Below are 26,513 nucleotides of genomic sequence, written 5' to 3' on the forward strand. Positions count from 1 at the left end.
AAAAATAAATCTTAAAAAAAAAAAAACACTGCAAACATTTCATTGATCCAGTTTTATCATGCTGGTATTAACTAACCACTTTTTAAACTTTGTTTACTTTTTCAAGTAACTAATTACATTCTTTTAATAGATACAATAGTTTTCAAAATGAAATACTTTTTGTATTTTTTGAATATGCAAGAAAAATGCATCCTCATATAAATCAAGGTTTAAAAACTACCACGGTAACTGCAATGGCTAAATTTAACCTTGCTACTGGAATTACATTTAATTGGTAATCCAACCTAACAAAAATATTTTTTTTAATTTTCATTAGAAAGATTGACAGAAGCAGAGACAGAAATATCTTCAATCCGATGGCTCACTCCCAATATGGCCTCATCGGACACAGCTGAGCCAATCCCAAGTCAAGAGCTCCCTCCAGGTATTCCATGCGGGTGCAGGGTCCCAAGGTTTTAGAATGTCCTCTACTGCTTTCCCCAGACATAAGCAGGAAGCTGGAAGGGAAGTGGAGTAGCCGGCACAAAATCTGGTCCCCATATGGAATGCATGAGTTTGGAAGTAGAGCATTGAGCCAGTTGAACCAACACACTGTCTCCTCATCAAAAATCTTCACCTTCATTTTCCTTGAACTTTCAGGAAGATTTTATCACATAACAAAGGGAAGGAAAAAGCCACCAGTGAGACATATGAGCAATCTGATATGCAATGTATAAAAATTTGATCTTAGACATTCTATAAACAAATAGGCACCGTACCACTTGCATGCCTTTTTTTCTATTCAACAAATATTTGAGTGGATCCTATACACTGATGATAGGGAAAACATTGCAAGTAAATCATAGTTCAGATAACTATAATAGAACCCCAAAGAACTGTCATAATAGAATCCACCAAAATATATAACCTATCCAACCTATTAAGATCCCAACATCACAGTTTTAACTTCTGTGAAGACATAACTATCTCAAAAGACTAAAAGAAAAAAATACCTCTCTTAAAGATTAAAATTCCAGGCCCAGCGCAGTAACCCAGTGGCTAAAGTCCTTGCCTCACACACGCCGGGATCCCATGTGGGCACTGGTTCATGTCCCGGCAGCACCACTTCCCACACCAGCTCCCTGCTTGTGGCCTGGGAAAGCAGTCAGGGATGGCCCATGGCATTTGGGCCCTGTACCCACATGGGAGACCTGGAGGAGGCTCGTGGCTCCTGGCTTCCAATTGGCTCAGCTTTGGCCTTTGTGGCCACTCGGGGAGTAAATCAGCAGACTGATCTTCCTCTCTGTTTTCCTTCTCTCTGTATATCTGACTTCCCAATATAAATAAATATATATATAATACTAAAATTCCTGAGTTGTGGTCTTATTTATACTAAGTGAATAAAGAACATTCACTAAATAAGACCACATACAGACTAGGTTGCAAAAAGCTGGTTTTTATGAAAACTTCTGGTTCAGCACAATGGCTCAATTGACTAATCCTCCACCTCCAAGTGCTAGGATCCCATAACCATGCTGATTCATGTTCCAGCTACTTGACTTCCCATCCAATTCCCTTCTTACAGCCTGGGAAAGCAGTGGAGGATTTCCCAAAACCTTGAGATCCTGCATCCATGTGGGAGACCTGGAAGAAATCCCTGACTCCTGACTTCAGATAAGGTCAGTTCTGCTTATTGAGCCATTTGAGAAGTAAACCCTCAGATGGAAATTCTCTCTCTGTAAATCTGCCTTTCCAACAAAAATAAACAAATTTAAAAAGGAAAAAAAATCCTTCGCCAACCAACCTAAACAGTTTAATCCTAGTCACAGGGGGAGGGAGGGGAGGAAGGGAAGGGAGCTCTACCAGCTTATATAAAACTCCATCAGGCAACCAAAATGCCCATCAACAAAAGACTGGATAAGAAAGCTAAGGTTCATCTACTCCATGAAATACTACTCCAGTATTACAAAAAAATTGTATTTCTTCATGGCCAAGGGGCCCAACTAGAAACCGTTATGCTAAGGAAAATGAGCCAATCCCAAAAGATTAGATACATGTTTGCCTTAATTTAGGATGAAATGATGTCAATCCTAAAAATAGTACCTGTAAATTGTAACATTATTACACCCTCAAACAGCTTGTATCACATGCAATAAGATATTGTGATGTAACCAATGAACCAATAATCAATGACAGACAGACTGCATATGAAACTACATCAAAGAACTGAAAAGCTTTTTAACACCCCGTTATTCCGCAATGAGTCGGGAGAGCAGAGAAATCTTCCACCTTCTTAGAGTGAATGAGGAAAATGTTAAGTATAATCCATCAAGGTTATAACAGGTAACTTACAGACAGCAGACTCCAATCTGCATTAGACATCAGTAAGAACTATAAAGACATACAGTGGGATACAAGAGCGATCCTAACAGCGTCTTAACAGGAGATCATATGCACGGAGCAGGAGGGGACCCCAGAGCGGAACGGGAGCACAGGAGGAGGCTTGTATCGTAGCCCCGGAGACTCCCCGGTACCTCACCAAAGACTATCAGTATGGACACCAAGGACGATATCCCAACTGTCAAAGAGATCACAGGGAATTGGAGTGCCTTCGTAGGCTGAGAACTCCGAGGTCAACCATTCCCTATCGGATCTCCAATATGGGATGGAAGAAGCCCAGATCATTCCTCATAGGATCTAATGTCATAGGAACAACAGCCAGGAGCCCTGAACAGTTTTCAGAAACAGAATAACAGGAAACTTCCTTCGAGACTCGAGAGAGGAGCTTTCTCTGGTCCTTATTTAGTTCCAACTTTGGCTCTCCACTCTCTCCTGCAATGGCCATCAGAGTCGCTCTAGAGCCCCCAAAATTAGATCAGATAGACAGAGAGTAATAAGGAAAGTTTAGAACAAATAGGAAAAAGTCAGCTTACACTACCATATACCTCACTAGATAGGACACAAAGATTAGTTACTCCTCACTAAGGTACTGAAGATTTCTCTGTACACCCCTCCTAAAATTGTTCTGTTCCTCAATTGTTAAAAAATGGCTTGTTAGGGCCCAGAAGCGTGGCCTAGCAGCTTAAGTCCTTGCCTTGAACATGCCAGGATCCCATATGGACGCCGGTTCTAATCCTGGCAGCCCCAATTCCCATCCAGCTCCCTGCTTGTGGCCTGGGAAAGCAGTCGAGGATAGGCCAAAGCTTTTGGGATCCTGCATCCACATGGGAGACCCAGAAGAAGCTCCTGGCTCCGAATCAGCTCAGCTCCGGCAGTTGTGGTCACGTGGGGAGTGAATCATCGGACGGAAGATCTTCCTCTCTGTCTCTTCTCCTCTCTGTATATCTGACTTTGCAATAAAAATAAATAAATCTTAAAAAAAAAGATTTAAAAAAAGGCTTGTTAGAGTTATAAGCCTGTTTGGAACATCCTAAAATTCACAAAGTTCAGTAAAAACCATGCTTGAATTCCATAAGCTTCTAAATATAAAAATGAAAATAGACACGAGACAGCTGAATAGCACCCTATAACCATTTTTAGGTTTATAGCAGCCAGTTGTGTATACACTAAAATTGAGATGTCAAGGAAATAGTTACAGGATGTGGTTAAAAACTTGCATTTTCTAACATACTGGTCACTCAATACCACGTTAATTAACTTCATGATGTTGTTAATTTACATGTTTCTTCCTGTTGTTCAAGATGTGTAGTGATATCTCACTGGAGTGGATGCTATCCTGCCAGCTCTACTTTCAGACCAAGGATGGTCTCCCAATGCACCTATTGAATTTGTATGGACAATAAGATGCTGGATTCTCCACATGGTCCATGCCCACAATGAAGGAATCATGACTGGTTATGATCTGTACTACTGCAATAATATGGAGGAATTCAATACAGGGGGAGGGTTTGAGGAAGGGTTGGGGAATCCCAGAGCCTATGAAACTGTGTCATAAAATGATATAAAATTAAAAAAAAAAAAAAAAAAAAACTTCCATTAGGACCTATCATTTAGTACTGCTACTGGAAGTCATGCCGAGAGGCAAGTTTGCCTGGCTCTGGTGTCTGTTACTTGGACTGTGGAATTAAAAATAGCAAGAAGCTCACACCAACACAATAAGGAGCTTTAAAAGTTTCCTAATTAGGGTCATTACGATGGCTCAGCTGGCCAATCCTCCACCTCCAAGCACCAGCATCTATATGGGCACTGATTCATATCCCAGCTGCTCGACTTGCCTTCCACCTAACTGTTTGCGGCCTGGGAAAGCAGTAGAGGATGGCCCAAAGCCTTGGGACACTTCAACTGCGTGGAAGACCCAAAAGAAGTTCCTGGCTTAGGACTGACTCAGCTCCAGCCAATGAGGCCATTAATGGACTATCTTTCTCTCTGTAAATCCGCTTTTCCAACAAAAATAAATCCCTAAAAAAAGTTTACTACTCAGTATAGTAATGTTATTAAGGGCATATTTTAGAAAATGTTAATGAGGGTGGACAGGAAGTTGGAAACAAAATAGAATGTGATCAGTGTTAAGCAAATACCATTCTCCAGGTCCCACGTCACAAGCTCACATTATCATGTTCTTCATCCTTTGCATATCATGATCTTCCCAGATGCATCAAGCCTAATTCCTTTTTTTTTTTAAAGATTTAATTATTTTTATTGGAAAGGCAGATACAAACAGAGGAGGAGAGACAGAGAGGAAGATCCTCTGTCTGCTGATTCACTCTCCAAGCGGCCACAAAGGCCGGTGCTGAGCCAATCTGAAGCCAGGATCGGGGAGCTTCTTCCAGGTCTCCCACGCGGGTGCAGGGTCCCAAGGCTTTGGGCAGTCCTCGACTGCTTTCCCAGGCCACAAGCAGGGAGCTGGATGGGAAGCAGGGCCACTGGGATTAGAACCTGCACCCATATGGGATCCCGGTGCATGCAAGGTGAGGACTTTAGCTGCTAGGCCACCGCACTGGGCTCCAAGCATAATTCCTATTCAACCTTTTGCTCAAGCTTAAATGTTCACTCACTCACTCAAAAAAAAAAAAAAGAAAAGAAAAAAGAAAAAAACTTCTGAACCACCAAGATCAGGTACAGTCATCCTGTTATATGTTCTCAAAGTTACCTAAACATAATTTATTGTAACCATTTTCTTTTTCTTTTTTTTTTTTTAAAGATCTATTCATTTTATTACAGCCAGATACAGGAGAGACAGAGAGGAAGATCCTCCGTCCGATGATTCACTCCCCAAGTGAGCCGCAACGGGCCGATACGCGCCAATCCGATGCCGGAACCAGGAACCTCTTCCGGGTCTCCCACGCGGGTGCAGGGTCCCAAAGCTTTGGGCCGTCCTCGACTGCTTTCCCAGGCCACAAGCAGGGAGCTGGATGGGAAGTGGAGCTGGATGGGATTAGAACCGGCGCCCATATGAGATCCCGGGGCTTTCAAGGCGAGGACTTCAGCCGCTAGGCCACGCTTCTGGGCCCAATAAATGTCTTTTTTTAAAGGGTTTATTTTTATTGGAAAGGCATATTTACAGAGAGAAAAAAACAAAGATCTTCCATTTCCTGGCTTACTCTCCAAATGGCCACAATGGCTGGTGCTGAGGCAACCTGAAGCCAGGAGTAAGTGACTTCTGGATCTTCAACGTGGGTGCAGAGTCGCAAGGTTTTGGGCAATCCTCCACTACTTTCCCAGGTCACAAACAGGGAGCTGAATGGGAAGTGCAGCAGCTGGGACTCGAATCACAGTCAAGATGAGATCCTGGTATTTGACGGTGGAGGATTAGCCAATCGAGCCATTGCATCAGGCCCATATAAATACATCTTAAAAAGAAAATGTTGGGGCCCGGCGGCGTGGCCTAGCGGCTAAAGTCCTCACCTTGAAAGCCCCGGGATCCCATATGGGCACCGGTTAAAATCCCGGCAGCTCCACTTCCCATCCAGCTCCCTGCTTGTGGCCTGGGAAAGCAGTTGAGGACGGCCCAAAGCATTGGGACCCTGCACCCGCGTGGGAGACCCGGAAGAGGTTCCTGGTTCCCGGCTTCGGATCGGCGCGCACCGGCCGTTGTGGCTCACTTGGGGAGCGAATCATCGGACGGAAGATCTTCCTCTCTGTCTCTCCTCCTCTCAGTATATCTGACCTTGTAATAAAATAAACAAATCTTTAAAAAAAAAATAAAGAAAATGTTGGTATAAAATGAAATTAAAACATAAGCTAGTACTTCGCTTCGGCAGCACATACACTAAAATTGAAACGATACAGCAAGGATTAGCATGGCCCCGCACAAGCATGACACACAAATTTGTGAAGCGTTCCACATTTTAAAAATAAAATAATAAGCTAAATGGCAGACAATTGCCATAGCTGTTAAGCACCTATTAGGATGTCAGCTTCCCACTTTAGTTTATATATTCAAGAACTGGTTTCGGGCCCAGCACTGTGACCTAGCAGCTGAAGTCATCACCTTGAACGCACTGGGGTCCTATATGGGCGCCAGTTCTAATCCCATCCAGCTCCACTTCCCATCCAGCTCCCTGCTTGTTGCCTGGGAAAGCAGTCAAGGACGGCCCAAAGCCTTGGGACACTGCACCCGTGTGGGAGACCTGGAAGAAGTTCCTGGCTCCTGGCTTCGGATTGGCTCAGCACCGGCCATTGAGGCCACTTGGGGAGTGAATCAGTGGACAGAAGATCTTCCTCTCTGTCTCTCCTCCTCTCAGTGTATTTGCCTTTGTAAACAAAATAAATAAATCTTAAAAAAAAAAATGGAGTGAAACTAGTTCCCAGTCTATGCCTGGGACTATCATTGTGGCACAATGGATTACGCTGTGATATCAGCAACCCATATGGCTGTAGTTCATGTCCCAGTTGTTCCACTTTAGATCAAACTACCTGTTAATGTGCCTGGAAAAGCAGCAGAAGATGGACCAAGTACTTAAGAAAGACTCTGCAAGAAGCTCTTAAATCAAAGATCAATCTCTCTCACTAAATTTTTCTCTTGCCCCTTCTGCCCTCTTTTTTCCTTCCCTCTATCTCTGCCTTAAAAGTAAATAAAAATCTTAAAAAAAAAAATGTCTGTGTCCAACACAGGGATAATTGGCTCCAGGTCCTGACTCCCGATTCCTGCTAATACAGATCATGGGAGGCAGCAGTGATTGTGTTCTGTCATCCACATGATGGCCCTGAATTAAGTTTTTACCTCCTAGGTTCAACGTAGACCAATCCCAGCCATTGTAGGTACTCAGGGAGTGAACCATAAGATGGGAGATCTCTCTCTCACTTTGACTATCTCTGTCTGATTTCCAATTTGTTTTAGAAAGATCATCTTATAGGCCTGGCACGATGGTCCAGTAGTTAAATCCTCACCTCACACATGTCAGGATCCCATGTGGTCACCGGTTCATGTCCTGGTTGCTCTACTTCCCATCTGGTTCCCTGCTTAGGGCCTGGGACACTAGTAGATGATGGCTCAAAGCCTTGAAATCCTGCATCCATGTGGGAAACCCAGAAGTAGCTCCTTTCTCCTGGCTTGGATCGGCTCAGCTCCAGTCATTGTGGTTCTTGGGGAGTGAACTAGTTAGTGGACAGAAGATCTTTTTACCTGTTTCTCATTCTCTCTGCAGATCTGCCTTTCCAATAAAGACAAAACTTCCTGAAAATAAAAAAAAAATCTTATTTTAGTCGAACAAATTTTTAATCTACACACAATTTCTTCATAATGCATTTTCCATGAACATTTTCAAGACCCTGACATTTGTTAATTTAAACAGGCAGCATACATAATCCCTGTTTTGCTTTTTTTTAAAGATTTATTTATTTTTATTGGAAAGGCAGATATACAGAATAGAGGAGAGACAGAGAGGAAGATCTTCCATCCGATGGTTCACTATCCAAGCAACTACAATGGTTGGAGCTGAGCCAATCCAAAGCCAGGAGCCAGGAGCTCTTCTGGGTCTCCCACACGGGTGCAAAGTCCCAAGGCTTTGGGCCGTCCTCAACTGCTCTCCCAGGCCACAAGCAGGGAGTTGCATGGGAAGCGGAGCCACCGGGATTAGAACCAGCTACCATATAGGATCCCAGTGTGTTCAAGGTGAGGACTTAAACCATTACGCTATCGCACCAGGCCCCCTGCTTTGCTTTTTAATAATTATTTATTCATTTGTTACTTATTTGATAGGCAGAACAACAGAGAAAGAGACAAAGATTTTCCATTTGCTGATTCATATCCAAATGCTAACAACAGCCAGGGTTAGTCCAGGTGAAGACGAAGAGCCAGGTACTCCAACTGGGTCTCCCACACTGGTGGCGGAACTCAGGAACGTGGGCCATCTCCACATTAGTAGGAGGTTGGATCAGACAGCAAAGCCGGGACTCAATCATAAGCACTTCTGTCACGGCCAACATTTGTTTCCAAGGGCACACAGTTGTAATTAGGGGGAAAACAATACCAGGGATTCTTATTTCACATTTCTTATAAAGGGAATGAATAAATATATAGAAGGGATAATACTGTTCTAATAAAGTCTAAAAAGTGTTGACTACCAATTGAATTTATATTACCTAGAAAATAGATAAAAGATAAATGTATTCTAATAGTAAGCTTGAAAAAAAACCACAATTTACTATCTGGTCATGGAAGCAACAAGTTGTAATGGAGTCTGCCATCTGTATATACCCATTCATGAGAAAAAATTAGTAAATATATTAAAACAATTAAGGGATATTTGGTAACAATAGTTTGTTTTATTAAGATCTAAATGGGGGTAGCACAACGGCTCAACTGGCTAACCCTAACCTCCAAGTACCTGCATTCTATATGGGCGCTGGTTTGTATCCCAGCTGCCCCACTTTCCATTTAGCTCCCTGCCAGTGGCCTGGAAAAGAAATAGAGTACAGCCCAAAGCGCTGGGATCCTGCACCCACATAAGACACTCAGACGAAGCTCCTGGCTCCTGGCTTGGAATTAGCTCAGATCCAGTCATTATGGTTATTTGAAGAGTGAGCAACAAGATGAAAGATCTGTCTCTCTGCCTCTCCGTCTCTCTGTAAATCTGATCTGCCTTTCCAATTAACATAAATCTTAAAAAATTAAAAAGATCTAAATGCAAAAGGTCAGAAATTAATAAGAGAAATAAAATAAAAAATGTTTTAAATGATTACATAACAAACAATAATTCTAAAAGAAAAGTAAACAATAAAAGTTCTCAACATTATACTCAACCCTAGGAAGGAAGGATAAAATATCTGTGGATGAAAGCATAAAAGGAAAAATAGGAGAAAGTTTACCTAACCAAACTATGGGCTGTCCAGGGATTTAAAATATACAAGCAGTACTTAAAAAAGAAAACAGAATCATTGGTCAAAGAAAAGAACTGGGCACACAGCAAATAACCGTAAGACTAGAACTGGACAATTCAAGATGCTTGTCACAAAATAATATACTAGAGATCTGTCTGCAACAGCATATAAGAGAAGTCACACTTATTTTACATGAAGGGAACCACAGTTTAGAAATGAGGTATTGCCAACAGCTTGAGTCGCCAGACTACCGGACATCACAGATCAGCAGTATTTCCATCCCCCTCATCATTAACTATTGGTTGTCTGATAGCAAGTTATCTCATTATTTACTTCAAGCTCCCAAGGGTAGGAATTCTGTTTTATTTTCCAAGATCTATAAATGGTAAACACTCAATAAACAGTTGATGAGAAGAGCTGATGAATACTGTGTTTTTATATTAAATATTTACAATCAGGTGAATAAAAACTTAACTTACAAATATACTAAATATTATTGTAATGATTTAGAAAAACAGGCATGTATAAGATAAAATATTGGAATATGCAGTAACAGCATTTAATTTCATATAGATAAAAATTCACTTTGCTGTCCTTGTATGGTGTACTGTTTAAAAACTCTGCACAAGGCATTTAGAAATACTGATCAGCCATGTAATGGCTTCCTAGATAGCTAAAACTTAGCCTTCTGAGAAAAAAAAAAAAAAGATACAGCAAGCCTGGAATGGGGCATAAATCACCTTGCCAAGAATGCAAGAATCACCTTCTCCTCATCGGGGACAATACCAAGGAAGAAATAAGGCAGAACACTTCCTAATCCAGATCAAGTGCTAGACCCAAGACAGCATGCTACTTGTTGGGGAAGGCAGGGAATAAACTGCAAACAGGGCTACAGCATTTTATACTACGGACCATCGTTGAACTTCAGCTACAGGACATTATGGCGAAACCAAGAGCAGAGTGAAGCACCCAGCCATTCACTACACACTTCAGGAAAAGGCATGTTAAGAAACACTTAATTTAAGAAGAGCTTAAGCCATATCAGACATAAAGGAAAAGAAGGACTAATATTAGCAAATAGATTTCCTTTGGTACTCATTAGCAGAGACCTGGAACTAGAAGTACAGCAAATGTCATATGAGGGTCTCTGATAGGCAGGCATCGCAGACAAAGTCAACTGCAGGACCAAATGCCAGCCTGTAAATGAACTTTAAATAAATACAGAAATATGTAAGTGGATTTGATAAACTTTACCTTTATTTAAAGTGCTAAATGTGATCTGATCACTGGGGAGCAAGGAAAAACATGTATTGAAATAGAGGATACATTGTTCAAGCAATCTGAATGCAACACATAATGCAAATTACTGCATATACAGTCTAAATTGTAGCGATCATATAGGTCAAATATTTTTCATCCATAAGTAATCTCACTCAATATCCTCTGGATTATTCTTACTAAGTAAAATAAATACCAAATTGCTAACTGATTGCATCCTTAAACATCAACGTTGTGCAGGCACTAAACCATGAACCAGTAAATAAATGCATACCTTCATGGAGCTCAAATTCTAGAAGAAAAGACAGGACAAGACTATGGCAAGACTATAATGAGCAATGTGGAAGAAACCTTTGGGAACACTATAGGACTACACTGTACCTAGGAGGTCTAGAAAGGTTACAAAAAGAGAGAGCAATAAAAGTAAGATAGAAAGGGCCAACGCAATAGCGTAGCGGCTGAAGTCCTCTCCTCGAACACACCGGGATCCCACGTGGGTGCCGGTTCTAATCCCGGCAGCTCCACTTCCCATCCAGCTCCCTGCTTGTAGCCTGGGAAAGCAGTCAAGGACAGTCCAAAGCCTTGGGACCCTGTATGCACATGGGAGACCTGGAGGAAGCTCCAGGCTTCAGATTGGGTGAGCTCCAGCCATTGCAGCCGCTTGGGGAAAGACGCATCAAATGGAAGCTCTTCCTCTGTCTCTCCTCCTCTCCATATATCTGCCTTTCCAATAAAAATAAATAAATCTTTCCTTTTTTAAGATTTATTTTATTTTTATTACAAAGTCAGATATGCAGAGAGGTCATCCTGCACAGTGTAATTTTAACTGGCCCTGGCTCACCAGGCAATTCTCCAGTTGCAACTGCAGGCATCCTAAATGGTTGCCAGTTAACTCTCTGGCTCTTTGATACTTCAATCCAGCTCCCTGCTCGTGCCCTGGGAAAGCAGTGGAGAACGACCTTGGTCCTTGGGTTCTTTACCCACGTAGAAGACCCAGAGAAGACTCCTGGCTCCTGGCTTCAGATTAGTTCAGCTCAGGTCATCAAGGTCATTTGAGGAGTGAACCAGTAGATGGAAATCGTCTTCTGTCTCTCCTATCTGTATATCTGTTCAAGTAAAAATAAATAAATCTTTACAAAAAATACATTGCTGCCAGAACTGTGGCACAGCACATTAATCTGGTGCCATCCCACTTGGGGACCAGTCTGAGTCCCACATGCTTCATTTTTCTTTTTTTTTTTTTAAGATTTATTTTTATTACAAAGTCAGATATACAGAGAGGAGGAGAGACAGAGAGGAAGATCTTCCGTCCGATGGTTCATTCCCCAAGTGGCCGCAACAGCTGGAGCTTGAGTCAATCCTAAGCCTGGAGCTTCTTCTGGATCTCCCACGCAGGTACAGGGTCCCAAGGCTTTGGGTCATCCTCAACTGCTTTCCCATGAATGGGAAGCAGGGCCACCAGGATTAGAACCAGCGCCCATATGGGATCCTGGCGCATTCAAGGTGAATACTTTAGCTGTAGGCTATTATGCTGGACTCCTGCTTCACTTCTGACCCAGCTACCTCTTAATGTGCCTGGAAAAGCACTGGAGGATGGCCCAAGTACTTGGACCCCTGCACCCACATGGGAGACCTGGATGAAACTACTAGCTGCTAACTTTTACCTGACCAGCCCTAGCTGTTGTGGCCTTCTGGGGAGTAAACCGACAGATGAAAGATCTCTCCCTAAATCTGCTTTTTGAAAATGAATGTATACACACAGATTACTAATACAGTGTTCCAATAATCTAGTACGATGCCAACGTACGACACACATTCTTTAAAATATTCATCTCCAGGGTCCGGCGGCATGGCCTAGCGACTAAAGTCCTTGCCTCGAATGACCCGGGATCCCATATGGGTGCCAGTTCTAATCCCAGCGGCTCCACTTCCCATCCAGCTCCCTACTTGTGGCCTGGGAAGGCAGTTGAGGACAGCCCAAGGCTTTGGGACCCTGCACCCATGTGGGAGACCTGGAGGAGGTTCCTGGCTCCTGGCTCCAGATCGGCACAGCAGCAGATGTTGCACTCACTTGGGGAGTGAATCATCAGATAGAAGATCTTCCTCTCTGTCTCTCCTCCTCTCTGTATATCTGCCTTTCCAATAAAAATAAAAAAATCTTTAAAAATAAATAAAATATTCATCTCTAAAAGGAAAGGGGAAAAGTTGGAGCTTATAAACAGTTAGTGATGTAAAGCTTAGGTTTGTTTGTTTTCCTGCTTTGTAGTTGCTTTGGAATGCCTTTAGGAATATCCAAATATTTCTCTTTAACTTCACAGATGTTATGTATACAAAAATTTTTCGAATTATTTTTGTTCTTTGTCTAATGCCAGTCAAGTCTCATTAGCAGGCAAAAAGAAAAAATTCCTCATCTGAATAACAGATAATTGATATAATAAGTAGTTTTTTTCTTTCAAGACCTAAAATTAAAATGTCCTCCGGCATCCTCACACTCTCAGCTTCAATTACCCTTATCTGTACTATGCCTCTTTACTGAAAAAGGGAAAAAAGAGAGAAAGGCAGGTAAGCAGTAAAAATAGAGTGAAAACAAGTGCAGATTCTAAAAATGCAAAGGATTAAAGTTTGAAAAAGAAGTAAACAACATGGTCAACATAGTTCCCTAAAGAGGTTAAAAATACATATTCTAGACTCCCACTGAATCTCAACTCTACTGCTTCCTGTGACTTGAGCAAATTACTTAGATTCGGTCTCCTCATAATTAAAATGAAAAAATAATAATAGCATCTACTTCACAGAACTATTAGAGCATCAAATGGATGATAAGTGTAATGCAAATGTACTACATGCATGTGACACAGCACATGAACATATACTCAATAACTGTTTTAATTCTTTTCATTTTAAAAGATTTACTTATTTAACAGAGTTCAGAGATAGGTATCTTCCATCCTCCTTTTCACTCCCCAGTTGGCCTCAATTTCAAGGGCAAGGCCAGGCTGAACAAGAACTGGAAGTTTCATTTGAGTATCCTACAGGGGTGGCAGGTGCCATTATTTGGGCTATCTTTTGCTGCTTTTTCCCAAGACGTTAGCAGAAACCTGGATGGAAAGAGGAACTGCCAGGACTCAAGTTAATGCCAAACAGAATCCTGGCATAAGCCAGAAGCTATATCTGCGATGTCACAATGTTGGCCCTCATTATTTAATTCTTACAGTAAACAACTAAGGGGACTGGCATTGTGGCACAGGGTTACACCTGACACCTGTGACACTGGCATTCACCATCAGGACTGATTTGAGTCAAGGGTTCTCCATCTGCAATCAAGCTCCCTACTCTTGTTCCTAGGAAAAGCAGATAGTCCCAAGCAGATGGAGCTCCAGGTTTCTGGTTATGGTCTGATCAAGCCCCATTCATTGTGGCTATCAGGAGGTAAACCAGTGGATATAAAATCTTTCTTCTGAAAATGTCTTTCAAGTATAATAAGTCTCCTAAATAAACAAATGACTTAGGACTTAAAAAACAAGGACAAATATTTGGCACAGCAGTTAAGTCAGGAGTTTCTTCCAGGTCTTCCACGTGGGTGAAGGGGGACACTGCTTTCCCAAGCACATTAGCAGGGAGCTGGAATGCAAATGGAGCAGCAGGGAATAGAACCAGCACCTATATAGGACACCACAGAGCAAACCAGTGCCATGGCATAATCGGTAAAGCCACCTCCTGTGAAATAAGCACAAGATGGCACAGGTGCTTGGACCCTGCACCTACTTGGGAGACGTGGAAGAAACTCCTTGCTCCTAGCTTCTGTCTTGACCAGCCTCAGTCATTACAGGGAATAGATAAACCAGTGGATAGAAGGTCTTTCTGTTTCTTGTCTCTCCCCACTTAACTCTGCCTTTCAAATACATAAAATAAAAATTTTTAAGATTTATTTATTTTTATTGGAAAGTCAGATATAAGGAGAGGAGGAGAAACAGAGAGGAAGATCTTCTATCCGATGATTCACCCAGCAAGTGGCCACAACAGCCAGAGCCTTTTCCGGGTCTCCCAAGTAGGTGCAGGGTGCAAAGGGTTTGGACTATCCTCCACTGCTTTCCCAGATCACAGGCAGGGAGCTGGATGGGAAGCAGGGCTACAGCGACATGAACCAGTGCTCTTATGAGATCCCAGCATTTGCAAGGCAAGGACTTTAGCCACTAGGCTACTGCAGGGCCAATAAAATATATATTTCAAAGATTTATTTTTATTCTTATTTTTATTGGAAAGTCACATATACAGACCGAAGTCAGAGAGGAAGATCTTCCATTTGCTACTTCACTTCCCAAGTGGCCACAACAGCCACCCTTTGTTTTTCTGCAAACTAACAAAACCTTTAGTGTTTTCAAATGATTGAAAAGAAAACCAAAGTAACAGTAATGCTTCATGGTATGAAAATTATATATAACTCGAGTTTTTTTAACACATTTTTTTTGTTAAAACACTGCCACACTTATTCTGTGCTGTAACAGTAGACTTCATATTTACCAGACTGGAGATGGCTCTGTAATGGTTTCCATGCCTAATCAGTGCACTACAAATGGCAACAAAGCAATTATAACTTTGATAACTTTTGGAGTACCACAGTTGAGTACTTGAGTATCAGTATACACTATGGGGAAAAGCAAGGAGAGAAAATAAAAATAGGGTAAAGGATAAACAAAATTTGATACACAAACCCACACCCCAATAGAAAAATACTCAGCTACAAAAAGCAATGAAATTCTATCACCTTCACAGGTGCAGGGGCCTAAGGTTTTGGACCATCTTTCACTGCGTTCCCAGGTGCATTAACAGAGAACTAGATTAGAAGTGGCATCCACATAGGAAGCTGGCATCGCAGTTGTTAACTAAACCCATTATGCTACAACGCCAATCTCCCCTAAATTACTTTCTTAAAGATCTTTCTCATAATACCTCCAACTCTTTGACTATTCCTTCTAAAAGACTAATCTTTTTTTTTCCAAGATTTATTTTCCTATTTTCTGGGCCCAACACGGTAGCCTAGCAGCTAAAGTCCTTGCCTTGCAAATGCTAGGATCCCACATGGGCACCGGTTCAGTGTCCCTGCTTCCCATCCAGCTCCCTGCCTGTGAAAACATACACAAAAACAGAAAGCTGAAACAGATCATATGGAAAAAGAAAATCCTTAATGTTTCCATTTAGTCTAAAAAATAATAAATGTCTATATTAACACCACATTTTTTAATTGGGAGAAAACAACTATATGATTTGGAACTTCTTGAAAATTTATTTATTTGAAAAGCAGAATGAAAGACCAACAGAGCGAGATCTTCCCTCTACTGGTTCACTCCCCATATACCTGCAACAGCCAGGAGCCAATTAACTCGACGCAGGTTTCCCACCTAAGTGGTAGATATCCAAACACTTAATACCTGATCTACCATCTCCAAAGTACATTGGCAAGAAGCTGGACTGGAAGTAGAGTACTTAGGACTCAAACTGGTATTCTGTTCAACCTGGTATTCTAACAGGAGATTCAGGCAATTCCAGCAACAGCTTCACTTGCTGTACCAAAAGGCTTTCCCGAAAAAAATTGTATGTTTGCATATACATACATACATATATATATATATATATATATATATATATATATATATATATATGGAAGAAAAAATTTAAAAGATGCATAAGTAATAACAGCAGTCCTGGTGGGAGGGGAGAAAAATTTCAAGGTAGGGAATGAGCAGGGATAGAACAGGGTGCAAAGAAGATAATCAGGAAATAAATTTTTTTTTAAGATTTATTTATTTTTGTTGCAAAATCAGATATACAGAGGAGAAGAGACAGAGAGGAAGATCTTCCGTCCGATGATTCACTCCCCAGTAACTGCAATGGCTGATGCTGGGCCAATCCAAAGCCAGGAACCAGGAACTTCTTCCAGGTCTCCCACATGGGTGCAGTGTCCCAAAACTTTGGGCTGTCTTTGAATGCTTTCCCAGGCCACAAGCAGGGAGCTGGATGGGAAATGAAGCTGCTGGGATCAGAACTAGCACCCATATGGGATCCCGGGGCACATTCAAGGTGAGGATTTTAGCTGCTAGGCCACCACTCTGGGCCCAAAATTTCCTAATTACTCATTTCTATATATCTTAAGTTTTCACCACACAATGTATCATCTCTATATTTTAAAAATCAGTTAAAAATGCACCTCCCAGGCCCGGCGGCGTGGCCTAGTGGCTAAAGTCCTCTCCTTGAAAGCCCCGGGATCCCATATGGGCACCGGTTAAAATCCCGGCAGCTCCACTTCCCATCCAGCTCCCTGCTTGTGGCCTGGGAAGGCAGTTGAGGACAGCCCAATGCATTGGGACCCTGCACCCGTGTGGGAGACCCGGAAGAGGTTCCAGGTTCCCGGCATCGGATCAGCGCGCATCGGCCCGTTGCGGCTCACTTGGGGAGTGAATCATCGGACGGAGGATCTTCCTCTCTGTCTCTCCTCCTCTGTGTATATCTGGCTGTAATAAAATGAATAAATCTTTAAAAAAAAATGCACCTCCCATAATCAGAAATATTCTCGAAAACAATGAGAATCAAATACTATGAGAGAAATGAGAATAACAGATAGAATTGGGACATAGGCAAAATTAAGAAATATTATACTCATTTTCTGAAACAGCCTTGTCTGATAAAGAATTTTCAAAAGAAAAAGCATGGCCCACAACAGCCTGGTGACTAAATCCTCACCTTTCACATGCCTGGATTCCACATAGGCTGCCCCACTTCCCCTACAGCTCCATGCCTGTGGCCTGGGAAAGCAGACAATGACAGCCCAAAGCCTTGGGACCCTGCACCCACATGGGAGATCTGGAAAAAACTCCTGGCTTCTGGCTTCAGATCATCTCAGCTTTGGCTGTTGCAGCCACTTGGGGAGTGAATCATCGGACGGAAAATTTTTCTGTCTCTCCTCCTCTCTCTGTATCTGGCTTCCCAATAAAAACGAATACATCTTTAAAAAAAAAAAAAAAAAAAGGAAAAAGTCTCATGAAAGACATGAAAGAATAAAAGCTAAATGGCACTTAATTATATGTTTGACAAACCACCTTTACTAAAAAGAACAATATTCACTGAAATTAGATATCAAGGGTATTGTATCTGTCTCTCAGCAGTTATGATACTTTCTGCCTGTGGTTACCTTGTAGGAGGAGGCACCCCATAACCCAAGGAAAAACACAGAAAATAGAATTTCAGCTTTAGGTACATACACAGTTATTTAATCTTCAAGTGAACTTGGTAACCTTCCAACCCACTCTCATGGGCACATACTGTGCTTTCAAGTCATGCACAAAGACAAAGTCAACATCATCTATTCTTTCATTATATTTGCACATTTTATACTGAACTTAGAAGACATTTGTGGGTGGGCCCTTAGTCAAGAAAGACTCCAATTAGAAAATCCATATCCTAAATTGCAGGGCCCACATTTCACCATGGATTCAGGCTCCTGATTCTACTTTCTTAATGCCCTGGAGGAAAACAGTGATGGCTGAAGCGATTAGTTCCTGCCACCCACAAAGGAATGTGGATTGCACTAACAGCTCTCCGCCCGGCCGAAGCCTCACCAGGCAGCCAGTTCTAGTCACGTAGTCATTTGGAGAATGAACCAGCAGATGGCAGTCCTCTTCCTTCCACCCTCCCTCTCTCTCACTCGGCCGCTTAAATAAATAAAAACATAAAAGACAATCAGAGACACAGCCAATGTAGCTAAAACATAGACAATGAGAGGAAAGATGGTGGAAAGTAAGGCTGTACAGGTAGACAAAAGCTGCCATCTGGCCTGGCAGTTAAGACATCCATGTCAGATTATCACAGTACCTGACTTCAATCCCACTTTACCGATCCAGGATCCAGTTGACTCAGCCTAGGCATCACAGGTTGAATAAACCAGGGACCATGAGTTCTCTGGTGTGTTCTCTCACTTGCTTCACCTCTCCTTTCTCTTTCTTGTTCTCACTGCAACTCAAAAATTGTTAAGGGCTCGGTATGACAGCCCAGTGGCTAAATCTTCGCCTTGAAACCACCAGGATCCCAAATAAGTGCCAATACACGTCCCACCTGCTCCACTTCCCATCCAGCTCCCTGCTTGTGGCCTGGGAAAGCAGTTGAGGACGGTCCAAAGCCTTGGGTTCCTGCATCCACATGGGAGATCTAGAAGAAGCTCCTGGCTCCTGATCAGCTCAGCCCTGACCTTTGTGGCCATTTATGGAGTGAACCAGAAGACAGAAGATCTTTCTTTCTGTATCTTCTTTCTGTAAATCTGTCTTTACAACAGAAACAAATAAATCTAAAAAAGAAATTTTGTTTTTTAAGTCATGCAGGGGCACACCACTGTAGTATGTTATGCCACCATTTGCAAGGCTAGAATCTTATACACATGCACCAGTGCAAGCTCATTCACTTCCAATTCAGCACCCTGCTAAAGTGCCTGGGAGGCAGCAGCTGATAGCCCAAGTATTTGAGCCTCTGTCACCCATGTGGGAAACCCAAATGGAGTTCCTGGCTCCTGGCTTTGTCCTGGACAAGCCATGCACAGAACAAACCAGCAGATGGAAGACTTCTCTGACAGTCTACTTTTCAGATAAGTAAGTAAATTTTAAAAAAATAAGATGAAGAAGAAGGAGGAGCTCATTTCATTTGTAGAAGTGTCATCACACAGCATGCTGTAAGGTACAGGAGGGAATCTGGATTTTACTATTCCCAACCATTGTCATCATCATGGCAAAATTAAAATGTTTTCAAAGCACTGTTTTAGATGACCATCAGCCCTGCCACACAGTGACATCCCTGGGTCAGGCCAGTCATGCCTGAGTCAGAGATGGAGGTGGTCTGTGGGTCCTAGTCCTGGTCACTCTGACAGTCTTTTTCTCTGATCTACCTCAGTGAGAGGGCCAAGTATAAGTGGGGTGTGATGAAAGTTATGGTAAGTCATGACTACCAGGAGATTGTAGTATTCTTGGCCAAGTTCAAGTTGCCCTGTCAACCCATGTTACTGGAAGTAATGATGCTTTTGAGAAAAACGACAGAATTGAATAACAAGCGGAAGGAAGATGGTCTATACTCTCCTGCCAAAAAAGAAAAGGGTTGGGTGGGAGGAAGGAGCATCATCATGACATAGTATGCTAAGTCTCTGCCTTTGGCATCATATGAGTGCTAGTTCGTGTCACAGTTGTTCTACTTCCAATCTAGCTCCCTAGTTATGGCCTGGGAAATTAGCAAAGATGGCTCAAGTCCTTGGGCCCCCTGCACCAGCATGGGAGACCTGGAGGAAGCTCCTGGATTTGGATCAGCTCAGCTGCAGTCATTGTGGCCATTTGGGAAGTGAACCAGCAAATGGAAGATCTATTTCTCTGCCTCTCCTTCTTTCTGTAAAATTTGCCTTTCAAACAAAAATAAAGGGACCAGGTCCTAGCCCTCCTTGGTCACCTAGAGCTGCTTGCTACGCATGCCACCCACCATGTACTGGGACACAGATGAAGAATTTTCCATGTTTCTTTTCTTTGGACAGAGCTTGGAGCAGGGATGGAGTGGAAGGATCTGGCAGAAGAAAGGAGTGACTGGAGCTTGTTCTCCACAGGACTCTAGTTCTGGCCCAAGTCTTCCCTTCTTTCTAGGGGATCGTCTATCCAGATCACCTTCTCTCATCTGCCTGTGAAAACTGTGGAGGTCAATATCTAACCAATGCAGAGACTTACAATTCAACATTTTTTTTTCACATTTTTGGATAAAGGTTGAAATAAAGTGGCCTGATATTTGGGGGGGGGGGGCAGAATAACTGTTTTTGTAATATTATTATTCTGCTCAAACACCTTCCAAAGTCAACATGATTAGACCTAGGGATTCCAGGGCCTGCGCCACGTCACACTGCTGCTTGTGTCTAAAACATCCCATAGCAGAGCAGTAGTTCAGGTTTCCAGCTCTTTTAGCTCTGATCCAACTCCCTGTCAATGCATGTGGAAAGTCCCAGTACTTGGGTCTCTGCCACCCACATGGGGGAGACCCAGATGGAGTTCTTAGCTCCTGGCTTTGGCCTGGCTCAGCCATGGCTGCTGCAGGCCTTTGCAGAGTGAACCAAAGGAAGGATTCTTAAATCCCTCTTCTCCCTTCTGAAGTTAAAGGCTTCCATTAGCAGGGACAGAGCTTTCCTTCTCTTTAACTTCATGGTCTATCATACAGTCCTAAGAAAAACTTCATTCTAAACAAAATATTCCCTGTACATGCATTTCTCACCATTTACCTCTAACAACAGTTATCCCTTTACATATCTAACATCCTATGTGCCAATCACCTTGTTTCTGAATCAGTATTTCTTCTGCAAATACAGTTCTACCCAAGTGGGGAAAAGGAAAAAGAAGGGCACTCCTGCTATGTAAACATGAGCAAGGGCACAGAAGCTTGACTGTGTGGATGAAATCCACACATGCAGACACACACAGTTAAATATTCAGTCTCTCATGAGAGCACAGAGGGCACAGGGAGATGGGCTGGGAGACAGAGCTATGTGATCTGTGCCAATCAGACTCCCTGAATTTCAGTTTCCTCATCAGCAAAATAAAAACAATAGCAGTGCCATAGGCCTAACATGCCTAACATTGTGGCAATTTACACATTTATTCAACAAATACTTCTGAGCTCTTACCCCATGAATCAGCACTGCAAACGGTGCTGCAAAATGACTGTGAGTAAGAAACAAACAAAATTCCTACCCTCACTTCACTATACTTAAATTTTAGTAGGGGGACCATCTAACAAAGTAAATAATTACAGTATTATATGGTACATTAGCAGTGGTACTATAGGGTAAAAAAGCAGAGAAGAGTGACAGGAAAGAAAAGTTTAAATTAAGACATTTAATTCAAAATCTGGACTGAGGGAGCAAGCTATGCAGTGTTCCCACCAAAGGAACCTGGGAATGAAGGGCAGATGCAGAGCAGGATTAAGGAGAGACAGGAGACAGCAAGATGGAACAGAGAGTGAGTAGGCAAGGGTAAGAGATGAGTCAGAGGTAAGAAAGGATCAAACCACATAGAACCCTGGAGGCTATGGTAAAGATTTTAGCTTTTATTTTGCTAGAACTAAAAAAATCACTGCAGCGTTCTAAGCTAAAACACAAGCATATATTAACAGCACCAGTCACTGATTTAACAGCCCCTCTGTTGGCCATACTAAGAAGTACTAGAAGAGAGTAGGGCTGGAGAGGTCAACTAAGACATTAAATTAGATAATGATATGATGCTTAAGACAATGCACTTAAATGTAATGCCTGACACACAATAATCTTCCCTTAAAAATAGGCTTACTGTTTGCTCCCCAAATCAAACCAGCATTGGTGATCCTGGGACTGTCTCATGCAGATTAAGCCATAGTGGCCAACTGTGGGGTCCAGAGTGGAGGCATAGAAATGGAACAAACTCTGGCCGCTCCTAGGGATGGGAAACTCCCCAAAGACATGGATACAAATGAGTACAGCTAAATAAGATCCAAAGCATAGAGGACCTGGGGCAGTGCCAGTCCTGGAATACAGCCCTCAGTGCCCCCACCCTCAGACTGATCTTTACCTGCATGCCAGGTCCCATATATCAGTGAGACTGCTGATACCCCAAACCTGGAACCAGCCCAAGTCAGCACAGAAAAGGCTCACCCTGGGGCAGCTGCTCTCTAAGACAGTGACAAACGTGGCTGGCTCCATGACCCAGAGAGGGCTGTGCCTGGTTGCAGACACTATCCTTGGGCAGTAGCCTGGGATGCACAATGGAATAGACTTGTGTATTGTCTGATTCCCTGGTGTGTCCAACAAGTGCAAGGGGACACCTGATACTGGGGGTGTGGGGCTAATAAACAGCTGATCCTTTTCCCAAAATTAAAAAAAAAATGTGGCTATTGCACTGTCATCCTCAAGCATCACAGCGATACCTTCCAAAGAAGCAAACCTAAATAACAGTGATTCTGGATTCTTTCTTAGAGTTCTGGTCTGAACAGCAAAACCAAAGAGTAAGTCACATAGGGCTGGCAGCAGACTTAGTAAGGGAATCTCTGGGACTCCCTTGCTGGGCTGCTGCTTCCATGGATGAGTATATGAGAGCTGGGACTAGGGGTGGGCCAGTTCAGGCAGGGGTGCAACACCCATCAGCCAGCATTTGGGCCAGTCTAGGGGCAAGCCAGCCCGGGCTAGTACTGCCAGACCCACTGACATGAAACAGAACCAGAGGGGGTACAGGCCTACCAGGCAGGATGCAGCACCAGCTGGCAAGTTCAAGGACTGGGCACAACTCATGTCAGGCTGAGCCACAGTACCTCTAGTAGGCAGTAGGCACAAAACTCAGGGCTGGGAGCATGCCTGGCAGGGAAACTATGGACACTCCCCAGCTAGGTTACACCTCCTGCTGGTGAGCACAACGGATTGGGCTGACCTAGATAAGACAGCAGCACCTGTCGAAATATATGTGGGCCAGGTCTGGGGATGAGACAGACTGAGCTAAGCTGCAGCATCCACAAGTGCAAACAAGAACCAGATGGGATGCAGAACAGACTGGGCCAGTCCACAGCAGAGGCTGGCACGTGCATAAACCAGGGCTATGACAGGCCTGATGGAGATTACTGGGGTCATCCTAACTAGGCTGCAGCACATGCTGGTATGCATGAAGAACAGGCCTGTGGCATGCTGGGCCGGGTTAGACTGCAGCACCCATCAGTTCTCGTGAGATGGAGCTGGGTGGAACTGATAAGGAAGCATCCACTAATATGTGCATTGGCTGGTGCAGATAACAGAACGAACCTGATCCTGCACTGACTTGCGTGCCAGAGTCAAGTCTGAGACTGTGAGGTTTCGTGGGTGACTCCCCAACTAGACCCCTGGACTCAGACCCAGACCACAGTGAAAATCACAGGCTGTATGGTCAAACTTCGGAGTACATGTATCAGGACTGGGCCTCCTCAGCTGCTGATGCCTCATATGCACACCTGCACACAGGGGTCATGACAGTCAGCTCATCTAGGCCATCAGAGGATGGAATGCAGAACAAGTTGGATAATTCTCCTGGCTAAGCTTTATAGCAAGTGTCTGGTCTGTGGATGCACTAAGGTGGACTCTGTCAACTAGTAGACCTTGTAAAGATTTTTTTCAACTCTGGAATAATAAAACCAACAACTTCTCAGAACTACCAAAACCACTCAAGTAACATCCTCAGAACACTCTTTCCCACACTGAGTTCTCTAAGACATCATCAAATGACTGTCCACCATACCTGAGTGCTGATGTAGTTTGACAGAAAGGAGCAGCCCCCACCACATCCTCCCCTGTGACGCAGGATAAAAAAAAAGAAAAACCTGAAACATTTGTCCCCCCTACCTTCCTCCATATCTGACCCTCCCCACCTTAACCAGAGGCCCACATGGGAATGCATCCCTTTCAACTATATATTAAAAAGAGAAAAAAGTAAGTCATAGAGTCATGAAGACTCAAATTTTCAGCAATATTCTAAATTATGTCAGTAAACAAGGAATAAAAATAGATGTAACTGGAATTTCACATCTCTTCCAGAAACATATTTAAATAATACAGTAAAAAACAACAACACTTGGCCCTGGCAGCTTGGCCTAGCGGCTAAAGTCCTTGCCTTAAACGCACCTGGATCCCATATGGGCGCCAGTTCTAATCCCAGCAGCTCCACTTCCCATCCAGCTCCCTGCTTGTGGCCTGGGAAAGCAGTAGAGGACGGCCCAATGCATTGGGACCCTGCACCCGAGTGGGAGACCCGGAAGAGGTTCCTGGTTCCCAGCTTCGGATCGGCTTAGCACCGGCCGTTGCGGCTCACTTGGGGAGTGAATCATCGGACGGAAGATCTTCCTCTCTGTCTCTCCTCCTCTCTGTATATCTGACTTTCCAATAAAAATAAATATTTTTAAAAAAAAAACAACACTTAAGTAGGAGATATACCTAGTAGTAAGTACTAAAAACAAAACCCCAAGATACAACTTAGGGACTGAGTTTGCTTGGTCTTTGGAGAGGTTGCTGGAGAGGTAAGCATTGTGGTATAGTAGGTAAAGCCACTACCTGCAATGTTAGCATCCAACACAGATGCTTGTTTTCTTATTCAAGTCCTAGCTTTTCCACTTTTTTTTTTAGAAGCGTAGGAACAGAGCTTTATTCTCTAATCCACGTACAGCAGTTTCTTACACAATCAAGCAAAATGAGTTTCTCATCCAAGCACCTACTCTATGTTAATAGTCTGGGAAAAGCTAGAGAATATGGCCCAAGTATTTGGGACCCCTGCCACCCACACACCCACATGGGAGACCTGGACGAAACTCCTGCCTTCTGGTCTGGTCCAATCCTGGCCATTAAGGTCAATTGGGGTATGGTCCAACAGATGAAAGATCTTTCTCTCCCCACCCACCCCGTAACTCAAATAAAAACAGAAATTATAAAAACAAAATAAAATAAAGGATGTCCCGTGGGATACCTATACTTTATACTGGAGTGCCTGGATTGTATCTAGCCTGTTTCTGATCCATCTTCCAGTTCATGCACACCCTGGGAGGCAGAAGGCAATATTCAGCTTCCCATTTCACATGTGGAGACCAGGAGTGGCTTCAGCCTGGCCTCGCCCTCACTGCTGGGAGATAAACCAGCAGACTGAAGATTTCAGTCTCTACTTTCAATAATAATAATAATGATAATTTTTAAACAGAATTGAGCTCTGATTTTGTCACTAACATATTACACTACCTTGGAAGAAAGGCTTATATCCCAGAACTTGTGCCCTGTGGTGTAAAAAGTGAGTCACAGAGCTTGCCTTAGGCAGCTGAAGAATAACTACTAGGTAAAAATGTATTACATAATCCACTTCTCTCCATAAATGTCCCACAACTCATTTAATCTAAGGCAAAATTTGTCCCACACTTCCCAACTTCCTGACAGCTACAACTTTCTCCTCACTTCAAGACAAAAAACAATAATCACCTTGGTTTCCACTACTAAACCCAGCCACACTATGACTTTTATGGCTCTAAGGAATTTTTGCCTTTTCTGGATTCCTTCATCCATAAAATATAACATTTAAAACGTTTTAATTGAGATTGATTCTATTTTATAACTGTATTGACATAAAAATCCTGCAAGAGAGGCATCAGTGAAGACCCAAGAAACTGGGATCCTGTCACTCATGCGGGAGAGGAGGACTGTGTTCCAGGCTCCTGTTCTCACAATCCCATTGCCCCAGGGCACTGTGGGCACTGGGGGAGTGAACCAATGTGACTTTTCTTTCTATCCCCCATCCCAAGTCTTTCAAATAAATTAAAAAATTAAATATAGGGCCCAGCAGCGTGGCCTAACGGCTAAAGTCCTCATTTTAAATGCGCCGGGATCCTATATGGGCACCGGTTCTAATCCCATCCAGCTCCACTTCCCATCCAGCTCTTTGCTTGTGACCTGGGAAAGCAGTCGAGGACGGCCCAAAGCCTTGGGACCCTGCACCTGCGTGGGAGACCTGGAGGAGGTTCCTGGCTCCTAGCTCCGGATCAGCGCAGAACCTGCCGTTGCGGTCACATGGGATGTGAATCATCGGAAGCTCTTCCTCTCTGTCTCTCCTCCTCTCTGTATATCTGACTTTGTAATAAAAAATCAATAAATATTTTTAAAAAGTTAAATATAAAAATAATAATTGGTGACTTTTATGATGTCATTTTTCCTTGGAAATGAAATAAAATGGCCATGTCTTGCCCACATTAATACTAACATGCTACTCAGAAAACAGTAACTTCAACACAAAACTGGGAGAAGCTTGAGGAAATTATTCTTCTGAATTAAAGCCTAATCTGCACAGTTATTTTCAAACCTGCTATTTGAAATGGCATCAATATTGATCTAAGTGTCTTAAATTCTTCGTGAAAATATAAAATATTAGCTATCATAATGCACTATTTAA

General features: G+C 42.9%; 1 protein-coding gene and 1 non-coding gene across 27 annotated transcripts in view; one reads left to right on the forward strand and one right to left on the reverse strand.

Annotated features, from left to right (window-relative positions):
- MGA (MAX dimerization protein MGA) overlaps positions 1-26,513 on the reverse strand; it is a 115,114-nt gene that overhangs the window by 70,561 nt on the left and 18,040 nt on the right. The window lies entirely within an intron of this gene.
- Positions 6,184-6,290, forward strand: LOC118759291 (U6 spliceosomal RNA). Its single transcript, XR_004996095.2, has one exon. It is a non-coding gene; the product is annotated as a U6 spliceosomal RNA (small nuclear RNA).

Source organism: Ochotona princeps, chromosome 6 (genome assembly GCF_030435755.1).
Source record: "Ochotona princeps isolate mOchPri1 chromosome 6, mOchPri1.hap1, whole genome shotgun sequence".
In the NCBI taxonomy this organism is placed as follows: domain Eukaryota; kingdom Metazoa; phylum Chordata; class Mammalia; order Lagomorpha; family Ochotonidae; genus Ochotona; species Ochotona princeps.